The following is a 14,202-nucleotide window of genomic DNA, read 5'->3' as shown; positions in this document are numbered from 1 at the left end:
GTCACGCCTCTTCTCGCACTGTCTCACGGGCAAAATGTCATGCAGACTCATCCATACCACATTCATGTTGTTTTGTTGCATTACACTCACTCTCATTTTCTCAAAACAGTCAAAAGCCTCATCCGGCCCTAAACCACCAAGATTACCACACCAATTCTCTCGCTTCAATTCCTCATCGCTTTCTTTTTGTCTCTAAACCCATCCACAGGCACATCTAGCAAATCCATTCTATCACAATTTCTCCACTTCTTATACCATATCGGACACTTAAAAGCAACAGGCACCCTTGCATCCCTCTCCACCATTTTAAACCCCTAACAACATCCACCCAGCCATACCGCACCATGCATCCAGCTTATTTCTTTCTCCAGCAACACTACCATAACTGGAATATAACTAATCCCAAAAAAATCTGAAAATTTGGAACCCTAGCCCGCCCTTCTCACAAGACTTGTACACATCCTCTCTTTTCATTCCTCTCCATCTTACTACCCCACAAAAACGTAAAAACACAATTCTCAGCCTTTTTCATATTTCGCACAGCAAACGGGAAACATTCGCACAAAATAACAAAACTAGGCAAAATTACCGCTTTTACAATCAAAACTTTCCCAACCAAAGTTAACTGACGCATCTCCAAAAAATTCAACTACGCTCAATTCGCATCCACATTCATTCCAACTTTCATTCCCTTTTAGATCGTCATTAAATTGTATCCCCAAAATCTTCACCGCGCCTCTTTCACTTTCAACACCGTCCATTCTCACACTCTTATCTCCAAAACACTTAAACACACACTTATCCCAATTGACTTTAAAAGCAGATGCACCACAAAAAACAATCCAACCCCAATTTAGCCCTATTCATACTTACCATGTTATCACTCACCACCACAATATCATCCATATAACCCAATACTTTTACATTCTTCCCTCCACTCCCGGAATCAACAAACTCTCATCACCTTATCCGTTTCTAATAATACACATCAACGGCTCAATCACACTCACAAACAATATGGGGGACATAGGGCAACCTTGCCTGAACCCCGACCCCACCTTATTTTATCACTCAACACCCCATTTATCAAAAACTCACTTGTCACATCCGCATATAAAACACTTTACCACATCCACAAAATTCTTGGAAATCCCATCCTCTCTAACACTTTAAAACATAAATTCATGCGACACTCTATCGAAAGCTTTTTCAAAATCCACCATTAAACCATACACTTCTGTTTCCTATCCATGCAGTCACCAAACAAATCCCTCAACAAAAATAAATTATCAGTCATACTTCTACCAGGAATCGCACACACTTGATCCTCCTCTATCACCTGTCCAATCACCTCACGCATACGACCAGACACAATCTTACCAAACACCTTGTAATCCGTGTTTAGCAACGTAATCGGTCTCCAGTTCCCCAAACATTTCTTGTCTCCTTTCTTATAAATCAACACAACTACCCATTCTTTCATCGACTCACTCATCCTACCATTCTCCACATATACTGATATACTTTCATCATATCCTCACCCACAATATCCCATGCTTCACATAAAATTCAACCGGAAATCCCATCCTTCCCAGGGGTTTTATTTTTCCTTGCACTCATCACAGCACTTCTAACCTCCTCCAATGCAATATCTCGCATAACATCTCACCATCACTCTCCTTTAATCTCACTCTCCAGACCATTAACACTTCATCTACCAAATTCTCGTCTATCCATTTACATCATATAGTTCACCATAAAATGCTTCCACCTCCTTTTCACATCTTTACCATTACACACTCACCCCTCCCTTATTTAGCACAACTTCCATATCATTTTTCTTACCACACACTTTCTTAAAGAAAAACCTTGTACACTTCTCATTTTTGTCAAACCACTCACTTTTGATCTATAAATAATCTCTTTCCCTCTCTTCTCCATACTTTCTTTCAATTCAGTCTTGCTTCCTCTAACAGATCATCCACATTAACTCCAATCATCCTTAACTTTTGCAACCAATTATTTTCATATTCAGCTCTTTGTACCTATTTCTTAATATGGCAGCTTTTTGTAGCCCCACTTTCTGAAGAATTTTTTAACCTCCCCTTCATCCAATCCCACCACCCCAGTATACTCTCAAAATCTTTTTGTCTACTTTTCCACCTAACATAAGCATACTTAAAATCCACCATGATTCTCACATCCTCAAGCAGACTCACATTTAACTTCCATACACCTCTTCCATACAACCCTTCCACATCACATTCAATACAGACTCTCAAACACTCTCATGATCAGAAAACCCCACTACCTGTTGGGAAAAGGCAGTACATTTTACATTTTTAGAAAAAAAACAATAATCTATGCGAGACTCCACCCCACCTCTGTCAGCCTTATAGGTCGCAGGTGGTGACCTGCCCAAGCACTCCACAGCCGCATCCAATAAAGCAAAATCAGAAACCAGATTTTTTAACCTCCTCCCTGTCCATCACCTTAGATCCTCCACAACGCAGTTGAAATCCCCTGCCAAAATGGTGGGAGTCCTCCCAGGCAAAAACAAACACAATTTTTCAAACAATTTTGCCCTATCTTCCCTTTGTATAAAACTATATACATTAAACACCCTCACCCGCACACCCCTATACAACACAACTGCCATTACACACCTCCCCACCTCCACCACAGTATAACTTTCTAAACTTATCTCTCTACTACCCAGCAATATCCCAACCCATCGTTCTTGTTTTTGTCTGACCCTGACCACACATGCTGACCATGCGGCCAGTCCCGGTCAGACAATGGCTCCGAAATGCCAATTCCTGCAGGCAGTATATTTCTGCTCTAGACTCTTTACAAAGTCCAGGACAGCCGCTCTCCTTGCTTTGGATCAATCTGCCTAACATTCAGGATACGACATTACATGCAACTTTGGAGCCCATATTTTAACCCGGCACGCGAGTGGGCTGTACACACCCCATCTCTCCTTCATCTCTACACCGTTCTGGACTTCGGTAGCCGCATGTGAAGGCCGAAGTCCCGGCTTCTTCTAAAAAAGCCACGTCCGCAGGAATAGCCGAATAAAGGGTACACAGCTTCTCGCCAGGACTCGCACCACCCTCACTGGCCGGAGATAGCGCAGTCCTGGGTCTTTTAGGGGCTACCTCCAACACCTCTTCCAAGGGTCTGGAGTTGGAAAAATCACCCTGGCCTCCATTGCCTTCTTGTTCCATGGAGCTCTCGCTCCATGAAACGGCGGGAGTCTCTGGCACAGAACCCTCCACCTCCCCTTCAACTTGCACACAAACACCATGAGGAAGCACCTCTTCCACCTGTGCCACCTCCATTGTGACTGTGTCTTCCACCACCGACGGCAATCCCAACAGGGTCACTTTAGGTACCCCTGAGGGCGCCCAACCACCAACCCCTCAGCAAAGGATTTTTTTGCACGCATGGGGCAATCTTTGAAGATATGACCAACCTTCCCACAGAGGTTACACGCAATGGGGTTGTCACAATCCCGGGCTGGATGCCCCGGCTGCCCACAGCGGCCCACACCTTATCTCTTCCTTACAGTCTTCCGCAATATGCCCAAGCCCTTACATTTACGGCAGAACCTGGGAGCTCCAGGAAAAAAAAAATATCCACGGTCTCTCCCAATGGCAAAGTTAAGTGGAGGGTACTTCATACCACCTGGACTCTGCGGGTCCTCATGGAAAGTGACAAAGTACTTGTACTTTCCTGTCCATAACCCCTCACTATTATTCACCTTGTGCGAAAAAGCTGACACAGGCACAATAGTTTTTCAAAAAACATCAATGTCATATCTGGGCACATGAGGGTTGTATAAGAAGACCACAAGCGGGATTGCCCCTCCGCTATACAAGATGGTGAAAGTCAATCCATCCAAATCAGGATTATCAAGATTTTCTTGCAAGTTACGGTACAAATTATGGCAGTGACAATATGGTTAGGACCAACACATACTTTCCCTTTTAGGTTCTTGCAAAAATAGAATATCATCTCGTTTTACCTTTAGTATTTCAGTCAGAACTCGCACCAGAACTTTCAGGGTAAAGCGGTTTTTCCATCTCCTCCGACAAATCTATACGAAATCCAGTTTTTGACCCGGGGTCCCCGGTCTCGGCATAGCGTAGCTTTACGCCCATGGTGATCGCCTTCTTAATCTTCAGCCGCCCCCAACGGGGGCTAAGCCTCCGACGCCCTCCAGCCAAGACCAAGCACAGCGGCAACTGCACTTGATCTTAGCCAAAAGGCCGAGAAGCGATGGCCACAACGGTTTCCCGAAAAACTCCCCTCTCGGACACCACGTCCTCTTGTTAAGGCGAAGCCAGACATACATACCTATTATGCGCTCCACCCTCTCAGATGGCGGATCCGGACGTGCTTTCACACTGCATCTCCTATTGCCTAGCACTGCCTCTGTCTTCCTTTCTGCTCTCAAATCCTGATAGCTCCACCCCCAATCACACTGCGTCTGCTTCACCTGATGGATGGCAGACATACACGTCTCTGTCTCTGTCTCCGTCTCTGTCTGGCATACATGACATGCAGCTAGCTCTTTGGCTGGCTGTCTCTGTAGCTGGCTTGCTGTCTCTGTGGCTGGCTGCCTAGCTGGCTAGCTTATTATTAGTACCTACCTACCTACCTACCTACCTTCTATCTATCTATCTATCTATCTATCTATCTATCTATCTATCTATCTATTTAATCTATCTATCTATCCTATCTATTCTATCTAATGTATCTAATCTATCTATCAAAGAACATGGAGGGTGAATTCTCCCAGCTGGAGCCGTCAGGCAGCATCAGGCAGACATACAGCAGGAACATCGGCCACCAGAAATCAAATCCAAAGGAAACGGTCTTTTAATAAACTGCACCTACCTTTCCACCTACCTGCTCGGTCGCTTGACCGGCTGCAACTGAGCTGCTTGTTGTGCTGGCAGCTGTGTATAGCAGCAAAGCCTTGATGACATCACGTCCCGCGATGACATCACCAGCACTGGCCGGCAGCCAAGTTGTAAACAACTCTGCCAGTTGGTTGCCATGGCAACAGAGGCCAGCAAGTCTTGGACAAACCAACTTTTCGTAGCCACACTCGGGCTAATTTTTCGGGGTCGGTCCACCTGCGCACAAACACACTCGAGGGATGTTCTTGCAACACAGTAGTTTCAGGTGCAGCCGGCTTGTTTCTTCTTCATTCTTTTGTTTATGCTCTGTTTTTTGCAAAACTCATTAGGGGGGTGCACTGAACCTGGAGGCACTGCAATACCAGGTCAATGCCTGGATGGAGGGGGAAGAGCAAGTCTTTTTCCATCTCCCTGTTCTAAAAATCCATTTAATATATGGTCCCCAGATAGGGGACGTATCAGATATTAAACTGATAAGAAACAGTTTTTGAATTGAAAATATCTTTTTACAATCAGTCGTCGTAGGCATACATAAACTGTGACGCAGCACATTCAATAAATAAAACTACATACTCAGCACCATGGTACAAACATACAGCAAAGGCTCCCTACGCATATTACATCATACCACCGAATACACTAGCATTCCCGCCATACCTTAACAATCCTAAAACAACAAACAATAAAGCAATACAGACAAGTGATGGGGTAAGGGGGGGGGAAAAGAGGGGGGTAGGGAAGGGAAATCACAGGCCCGAAGTTTATTGAAAGACAACACAAACCAAGGGGAGAGGGGGAGGAGAGGGGTATCAATCCTCTTCTTCCTGCGTCGATTGCCATGATGGAAAATAGTCTCTGAGCAGGCTGTGACCCAGCCTGCGGCAGTCCGAAAGGACAGTTCCTCTCCTCTTCAAATGAGCGGGTTCTGGCAAGCCATATAGCGTCTTTTAAAACCAGTTTATAAGGCGCCAGGCCTCCCGGGTTGACCTCATCGCCGAGATTCCCAGGGAAAACAGGCCGTAAAGCACCGCGCAGTGCTGTGTAGCCTGTCCTGGCACACAGTCACTGAGTTCAAGTTCCAGGGCGGCCAACAGGCCCTGAGCCAACGGACACTGCCAAAAGAGGTGCAAAGATGTTCCTCCACGAAGGGGCACCGGGGGCAGTACCGCGTTTTGCACAGGTTGCGGGCATAATGAATGACTCAAGGCCAGTCCCCCCCTGAATGGCCATCCAAGACAAGTCCTGGTGCCCGTTGGTCAACTTCGCCGAGCCACATTAGTCCATACAGTCTCTGCGGTGGCCGCAGTGAGCCCTGGAACGAGCTACATAGAGGCCTGTGCTCTGATGAGCTGTGGACAGTTTTTGGCTTTCCACAAGTCGGGCTGAGGTCCCTCCAGTGGTGTTCCCTCACAAACTTGACGACGCCCCCGTAGAACCAGGGAGTGTGCAGTTGTAAGGGATGGAGCTGTCACAACTTGTCCCAGCTCAGACCCCTCCAGAGGGGGAGGAGGAACAGGCGAGACATGGAACCTGCCCGCAGAGCCATTTTTCTGTTGCAGAGTCCTACGCACACAGTCACATACAAAGGCTGCCTGCAGCAAGGTAGGGAATCCGGAACACCTTTTCGCCCTTGCGGGGTTCATTGTACATCACGGAGCGCTTCACTCTGTCCATTTTGGAGCCCAGATGAAACAAAAACACGGTCCTGGTGATGGCCCTGCAGACGGTGACACGGGGGGCCAGGCCTGTGCTGTGTACTGGAGCACAGGCAGAACTTCGTTCCTAAGACCAATGCTTTGCCCCAATGGTGAGGTGTCTGAGGCTCCACAGCCGATCTTCGTATTGACCTTAGCCAATCGCTCTTCCCAGGACTTGAGGGCCGCGCCTTCCTTTCAGAACCAGACTCCAAGGATCTTGATGAAGTCCGGTTTGATGTAAACGGGACAAGGCGGCGGGGACAGCCAGGTGCCATCCCGAAGAGAATAGCCTCGACTTCCCGCAGTTGACCTTTGCCACTGAAGCCTTCCGAACTTTTCTCGCAGGTCTGGCGAGTGCGGTACCGAACGCTGGTCCGCGCAGAAGACGGTCACGTCGTCCATGTACAGCGAGCACTTGACCTCGTGTCGATCGGGTCCGGGTACGGTGATCCCTCTGATCTCTCCGTTCTGCCGTATAGCCTCCGCGAAGGATTCTATAACACAAACAAAAAGGAGAGGTGAGCAGAGGGCAGCCTTGTCTGACCCCCCAGAAAGAACGGAAAGGGGTCAGTCTTCCAGCCGTTCACCAGTACCCTGCTGAAAATATCAAAATACATCACGTTAACAAAAACGACAAAACATATCACCAAGTCCTAACCTACGCAGTGCCCTGCCCATGAACTCGTGAGGCGACCCGGTCGAAAGCCTTCTCCTGATCAAGGCTGACCAGGGCCGCGTTTGTGCACGGCGGCTTTGGGATGTAAGGACCGGTCCCTCACTAGGAGGGGCTGTCTGCGATCCTGCGGCCGGGAATGCCACAGTCTGGTCAAGATGGACGACATGACCGATGACCTTCTTCAGCCGGTGTGGCCAGCACCTTTGGCGAGGATCTTGTAGTCCACGTTCAAGAGAGAGAGGGGACGCCAATTTTTCAAGTCAATCTCTCCCCCTTCCGCTTTACAGGATCGTGATCGTACCCTCCCTCAACGACGGAGGCATTCTGCCTCCACCACCATCCTCCTCGTACAGCTCCAACAGGTCCGGGCAAATGAGATCCACCAGCGCTACATAGAGCTCCGCTGGAGAGACCATCACTGCCCGGGTCCTGCCAGGCCTAAAGGATTTTAGCGGCAGAGAGCAGTCCCCACGTCAAGGGGCGTCCATGGACGACGCACCTGCGGATCAACAACGTTAGTGATACCTGACAGGAACTCGTCGGCACTTCGGAGTCGGTGGTCTTCGGGGGTAGAGGCTGCTGGTAGAAGCTAGTGACAACCCCATCACGTCCTTTTCCTTTTTGCCATTCCGCAAACTTCCGGTCTCATCCCGCAGGCCAGTCAGGGGCGTGTGGCCGGCGTGGAGTTTCCTGAAAAAGAACGAGTTACCATTTCTCACCCTTCTCCAGGTTCTCCACTTGGAACGGAAGACGATCGCTTGGATTCCTCCTCAAAGTGCCTTTGCAAGCTCTTTTTGGTCTCCTCCAGCTCCTCCTTCACGTCCCAGCCGCACCGGAGAAGGTCTTGCAGTGACCGCAGCTCGCGCTGCAGCCTCTCTGAAGTCCCTCTTTCTTCCGCACGCTGTGACGACTCTCTGGCCTGAAAGAAACTGCGAAATTGAACCTTAACAAATTCCACCAATCACTAACCACGATCAAACATACATTTATCGTTGCGCCATACGATGTAGGTAGGTAGCCTCTCTAAGGCTACTCCAGAACCTCCTCCTGAGCCAGTAGAGCACAATTCAGCTTCCAAGAGCATGCGGCAGATGGGAAACCATGGCCCAGAACCCCTTGAAACAGAATGGCCCTGTGGTCAGAGAAGAAGCAGGGAAACATAGAGGCCTAGTCTGCCTGACTGCTCGAGAGGCAAACACAAAGCAATCCGAGAACGGAGCGAGCCATCGGGGCGGCTCCATGTATAATAACAGAGCCGTTCCCGATGGACCCAACAACGTCCTGCAAGGATGCTTCAGTCACCATCTCGATGAGCAGTTTGGATGTGACATCCAACTTGACAGATGTCCAGAACTGCGTCCGTCCGCTTCAATGGGCAGTTGAAAGTCCCCACCCAACACTACAGCCCTGGAGGTTGCGAGCTGGGCCCGCAGGGCCTGGAATAGTTCCAGACGCGCACCCTTCTCAGGAGAGGCATACACATTGATGAGCCTTACGGGCTCCCCGCCCAAGAGCCGTCTGCATTAGCAATCTGCCACAGACAAGCTCCTGAACAGAATCAAGTGTAAAGTTGCCTCCCCTGATCAGGATGGCGACCCCTGCGGACTACAGTCGCCCCCGCCGGACAGTAGGAGGGACCGTGGGACCACTGCCTGGGCCAGATGTTGTAGGACCTAGAAGAGGACAGAGCACATTCCTGCAACATATACACATGCACAACTGAGCATTTAAAAACGAAAGAACTGTCTGGATCTAGACCGATCTCTCATACTCCGCACATTTAAGCTAAAGATGGAAAGATTAGCATGGGGAGGAAAAGAAAAGGGTTAGTCACAGACTCATACGATACCACTCCGGTCGGCGCGGATCCTCTTCTTCGGGGGCCCGCGAGGCCGACCCATTCCCGTATGCATCCTCCAGCGCCTCTTTCGGTGTGCATTCTCTGGGACGTCCTCGAAGTCGAAAGCCTCCGGTTCGTCGACCAGATTCTCCACCACCTGCCATGTCGCTTTCCTCCGGGAGGTCATCTTCGCGACCTCGATGATCTTTTCTTGGAGGTCTCAGCCGATGGGCTGTCCCTCACTTTCCTCTTCCTGTCGGGAACCACTGTGGGGACAAGAGGGGGAAAATCCTCCAAGGAGAGAACCACAGCAGCGGGAGGAAAGGTTAGTGCTGTGGGTTTGGGGGAGTGGGGTGGGAGGGTGGGGGTAGGGGCGGGGGACAGGGGACCCACTGAGGCAATGGGATAGGGGAGGGATTCCTCAGTGGGGGTGGGCGGGGAGGGAGAGGGGGGAGGGGGGAAGGAGGGGAGGGGAAGGGGTAGGGAGGGCGGGTGGTGGGGGGAGGGTTAGGGGCCCGTCGTCCTCTTACCCTCCTTCTTCTTCTTATCCTTCTCCTTGGCTTCTGCGTGCTTGGGCTACGGCCGGCTGCTGGCGGTCGGAGCTTTGGCAACCACGGATGCCCACGTTCTATTTTCCCTCTGGGGGCAGGCCCTGTAGCTGTGGTCCGCATGCCGCAGAGGTTGCAGGTTTTTGCCTTCGGACAGTCCTTGGTCCCCATGCCCGGCACTCGGAGATCTACAGGAATCTTCGCTGCAGTCTTCGCATGATGACCCTTCTTGCTGCATCTCCTGCAGATCTGCGGCATATCCCGGGTAATAGATGAAGCCTGGAGCTGTCACCAAAGAGAAAGACTGAGGCAGGTGCTGGAAACCGTCGTCGATGACTCATCCCTGTTGAGCCTCACGACCACCGACCACTTGCCAGTCCAGAATCCAAGGCTGCTCAGGATCTTGGAGGGTTCCTTGACACTGTGCAGTACCTTGCAAGGAATGTGGCGATGTCCTTGCCTGGGATGTACGGGTTAAGGATTGAAACTGTCACCCGCCTCTCCTCCCTTTGGATTAAGCAGTTGCTTACAAAGCGAGAGAAAGGGGATTCGGGCCTCGTGCCTTACCGCCTCCCAGTACCTCCTGCAGTGTTGAAGGAGGCAAATGTCACATAGAAGATCCCCGGGAAGAAGAAAATGCTGAGGGTTTCACGCCTTGGAGAAACCCTGGTCCAGGACCATCTTCTTAGCGAACACATCCTCAGACATGTACGGCTCTCTACCATCCACATTCTTCAGTCGCATGGCACCGTACGTGCGATCCAGGGCCGCAGTAGGGAATGCCTGGATCCGCAGCCTTGATGGTCGTCGGGCTGCTGAGCTGGGCGGGCAGAGGGAAGAGCAATCCACGACCCGGGCCTCTCTGGCTCTTCCTCGCTTCCTTCTGCTGGTTATTCTTCATCTCCGGTGCTGCGTGCTGAAGAGGCCATCGCTTCTCCCGGTCGAGCTTTCCTGGTGGGCGGATCTATGCAGATCCTCGTCGAAGGGGGAGAGAAGATGCAAATCCTCGTCGCCGGCTTTCTTCGGGGTTCAGTACCGTCAGTACTTCTCGGGTTCCGGGCGTCTTAGGCGATCGTTCGTCGGCAAGGCGGGATCGAAGGGTTCTTCCGCTTCAAACAGTCGGGCACAGGACAATCGAGCAGCAGGCCGAGAGGAAGGTTCACTATCGTTCATGGGAATAGCCTACACCCAATAGCTGCATGTGAGCTTAAGACGAATTAAACGCGATGCCAAAGGCCGAGTGAAGGGGTACACCAGGACCTGAGCCGTCAAGTCAAGGCAGTCAGTCAAGACAAGGATACTACACTTGATCTTAGCCAAAAGGCCGAGAAGCGATGGCCACAACGGTTTCCCGAAAACTCCCCTTCTCGGACACCACGTCCTTCTTGTTAAGGCGAAGCCAGACATACATACCCTATTATGCGCTCCACCCTCTCAGATGGCGGATCCCGGACGTGCTTTCACACTGCATCTCCTATTGCCTAGCACTGCCTCTGTCTTCCTTTCTGCTCTCAAATCTGAATAGCTCCACCCCCCAATCACACTGCGTCTGCTTCCACCTGATGGATGGCAGACATACACGTCTCTGTCTCTGTCTCCGTCTCTGTCTGGCATACATGACATGCAGCTAGCTCTTTGGCTGGCTGTCTCTGTAGCTGGCTGGCTGTCTCTGTGGCTGGCTGCCTAGCTGGCTAGCTTATTATTAGTACCTACCTACCTACCTACCTACCTACTATCTATCTATCTATCTATCTATCTATCTATCTATCTATCTATCTATCTAATCTATCCTATCTATCCTATCTATTCTATCTAATGTATCTAATCTATCTATCAAAGAACATGGAGGGTGAATTCTCCCAGCTGGAGCCGTAGGCAGGCAGCATCAGCAGGATACATCGGCCGGCCACCAGGAAATCAAATCCAAAGGAAACGGTTTAATAAACTGCACCTACCTTTCCACCTACCTGCTCGGTCGCTTGACCGGCTGCAACTGAGCTGCTTGTTGTGCTGGCAGCTGTGTATAGCAGCAAAGCCTTGATGACATCACGTCCCGCGATGACATCACCAGCACTGGCCCGGCAGCCAAGTTGTAAACAACTCTGCCAGTTGGTTGCCATGGCAACAGAGGCCAGCAAGTCTTGGACAAACAAACTTTTCGTAGCCACACTCGGGCTAATTTTTCGGGGTCGGTCCACCTGCGCACAACACACTCGAGGGATGTTTCTTGCAAAACAGTAGTTTCAGGTGCAGCCGGCTTGTTTCCTTCTTCATTCTTTTGCTCTGTTTTTTGCAAACTCATTAGGGGGTGCACTGAACCTGGAGGCACTGCAATACCAGGTCAATGCCTGGAGAGGACAGAGCAAGCTCTTTTTCCATCTCCCTGTTCTAAAAATCCATTTAATATATGGTCCCCAGATAGGGGACGTATCAGATATTAAACTGATAAGAACAGATTTTTTTTTTAAGTTGCGACCACTTTACAACGGGGCTTTCTTTATTTAGTCAACACCTTATTACAAAAACAAAGTATTTTTACTAAGGATAAAATTGTACAATAAAATACAATTTTTCAATAAAATACAATTGTTTTGCATAAAAAACATTTAAAATCATATTAAAAGGGAACTTGGTGGACTTATGTCACAGAGATCCATTCAACTTAAACAACCATTTTACTTGCTAACAACCGGGAAATGCTTTCTGGTCCAATACATAATAAGAATACATCCATTAAGACAAATGGTTAAAATGTCCTTCACAGATAAACACCTCATGTTTGTATAATAAAATATTCCTGGCCTTCCACAGAGCTGCCTTCACACAGTTTATTAGGCTTCCATGCCATAATTTCTGCGTCCTGTTGGGCATCCAAGCAACCAATAAAAAACAGCGCGTGATTCAATTCTTCTAAGTCCAGTAATTCTGTTTTAATCAGAGGGATATTTTGCCATTACGTGTTTGCGTGTAAAAACAAGTCCAAAAACAGATGGTGCACGGTCTCTGCTTCTGGCAGCCCTCCCCCGGACAGATCGCTGAGTTGGGTTAAACCTCTTCGGGGCTGGAATGCCGGGGACATGGAAGACACTCGTGGATGCAAGCTCCAGGCCGGGTCGTCTGTGGATTCAACAAATCTAATTAGCATTGGCCATTTCCCATATTTTTAACATTTTTATTCATTAAAATTTTTAAAGGAGCAATCAAAACCACTTTCATCACAGCCTTTAAAATCTTTTTACTGTTTCGTCAAGTTTTGAGCGCTTTTCCCCTTCAGACCATAAAAACTAACTGTCTGTCTCTAAAAATCTATAATGCTTTGGGTAGATTAAAAGCGTACGGGGGATGGTTAAAATGGTTTTTTGAAAAAGCAACCCTGTTTCTACTCATAAAATACAGTATTTAAAGCGTATAAAATAAGGACAGTAGTTCTCTTTGGAAGCGGAGTAAAAAAACACATGCTAAAAAACTTGATTTAAAGAACAGGCTTTAAATCAGGGAAGTCCTTACCACCCATCTTTAGGTTACATACAGTTTCTCTTTTTAGCTTTTCCACTGGAGCCTCCATAAAAAGGAAATAAAACAAGCTTTGGTTATTTTTTAACGAACAAATTCTGGAGGGGGGAAACACCATATTAAATACAATAAAAGAGGTAAAACTAACCAATTTTGGAATTAAAACCCTCCCCTCATCGTCATGCTTCTCATATTCCACATACATAGCTTTTGGTGACTTTTTGCGCCACCAAGTCCAACTACTAAAACCATGTTTGACTCATTGCAGAGACACCTAAAATCGGCACAGTATCGGGACACCGGAACAGGAATGTCTCTTAAACCATTCCACTTATATTAAAATGCTGCTTTGTTATAAATTAACTTTAAAACCGGAGTGCACAAAAAAAAACTGGATCTGGCTTCAAAGTTTTTTGAAGCGATGGGGCGTCCCTGCAAAGTACAGTGACAGCCTCCATGTACCCCACTGCTTTGGCCTCGAGTCCCCCCTACCGCAGTGGGACTCGTGAATCTGTTGTCCTCCGAATGCACACATTAGAGGCTCTAAGCGCAGATGAAAAAGCAGTCGGGGACAAGGGACACCCCATGATTTACTCGGATCTTTTAAAAGAATGTTCCGTGTCTTAAAACATTTACTAAAATTGTCTTGTGCAGCCTTGATAAAACGCTTTAAGAGATAATAAAAAACCCTCCGGTATACACAATTTTTCTAAAACCTTTTAAAAAGATAAAAAAAAAAAAAAAATGCGACACCCTGTCAAATGCCTTTTCGAAGAAGTCTATGGATATAAAAAGGCAAGTTGTCTTTTCTTGAATGGGTATCGGATGATCACGTCCTTAATAAGGTTTAAAATGTCCCAGAATGCTTCTCCCGGGTACCACACAGACCTGATTGCAATGGATTAGCTTGTCGATCACGGCCTTCAGACGGTTGCAACCAGTTTGGCAGATCTTGTAGTCACCATTCAGAAGGGTGATTGGTCTCCAATTCCTCAAA

The 14,202-nt window shown here is 48.5% G+C and overlaps 3 pseudogenes; all 3 read right to left on the bottom strand.

Annotated features, from left to right (window-relative positions):
• Nucleotides 1–5,259: 5,259 nt before the first annotated feature.
• On the bottom strand, nt 5,260–5,433 carry LOC138775851 (U2 spliceosomal RNA; annotated as a pseudogene).
• Nucleotides 5,434–10,935: 5,502 nt separating this feature from the next.
• LOC138775852 (U2 spliceosomal RNA) lies at nt 10,936–11,028 on the bottom strand (annotated as a pseudogene).
• A 967-nt stretch (nt 11,029–11,995) lies between these two features.
• LOC138775850 (U2 spliceosomal RNA) lies at nt 11,996–12,225 on the bottom strand (annotated as a pseudogene).
• Between the last annotated feature and the right edge of the window lie 1,977 nt (nt 12,226–14,202).

The sequence above is a fragment of the Dendropsophus ebraccatus genome, unplaced genomic scaffold (assembly GCF_027789765.1).
Source record: "Dendropsophus ebraccatus isolate aDenEbr1 unplaced genomic scaffold, aDenEbr1.pat pat_scaffold_2205_ctg1, whole genome shotgun sequence".
NCBI classification, from domain to species: Eukaryota; Metazoa; Chordata; class Amphibia; order Anura; family Hylidae; genus Dendropsophus; species Dendropsophus ebraccatus.
The sequence above is the reverse complement of the archived record's forward strand: the minus strand, read 5'-3'. Positions and strand labels throughout refer to the sequence as shown.